The following is a 772-nucleotide window of genomic DNA, read 5'->3' on the forward strand; positions in this document are numbered from 1 at the left end:
TGCTATGTTTATGCTTTTTGAGACAGGGTTTCTCTGTGTGGCCCAGGCTGTCCTGGAACTTGCTTTGGTTTGTTTGTTTGTTTGTTTGTTTGTTTCTTCAAATTCCCCGCGGAGCTTTCTTTCCTCATCAGCATTCCTGTCTTCAGCACACCAGAACAGATGTGGAATTCTTCAGGGGCAATGGCAGGCGAAGCACTTACCTGAGTGTCCATCGTGAGCTCTCGCCTTAGCCCCTAGCCATATGCCTCCACTTTAAAACTGGCAGCCTCATTCGGCCCAATTCTTTGAAATCAAAGAATTTTTTATTTCAGAATTTAAAATTAACCTATCCATCCTGGATTTTAACCTCCCTTGGGTCACGTGAACAAGCATTGATGTTTATTTCTGGACAGTTTTGAATAGCTTGGTTGGTTTTGTCGGTAGATGCATGAATCGAAGCAGCAGCTGGTCAGATGTCCCTGTGACTTTGGATCTTCCTGTGCTCCCAGCAGAAAGTCACTACAACGGCAGATTGTCCTCTAGTGATTTAGGTGTCCAAGCCTGGCTGCATTACTTGAGAATTGAAGTCGGATGTGATGGCAGATGCTTGGGCTCCTCTTGAACGTGCTACACAAATGTCCAGAGTACCGTGGTGGTGAGATGTGCAATCATTTGATAAAACAAATACCAATTATCCCTCCCAAGACAGTAAAGCTAGTCTAGCTTAGAATGTGTAGGTATTCTGAAGTAAAGTCCATCTCGGCTAATAAGTATAGCCTGGAGAGCTCCCCCC

This window comes from Microtus ochrogaster, chromosome 6 (genome assembly GCF_000317375.1).
Source record: "Microtus ochrogaster isolate Prairie Vole_2 chromosome 6, MicOch1.0, whole genome shotgun sequence".
Lineage (NCBI taxonomy): Eukaryota > Metazoa > Chordata > Mammalia > Rodentia > Cricetidae > Microtus > Microtus ochrogaster.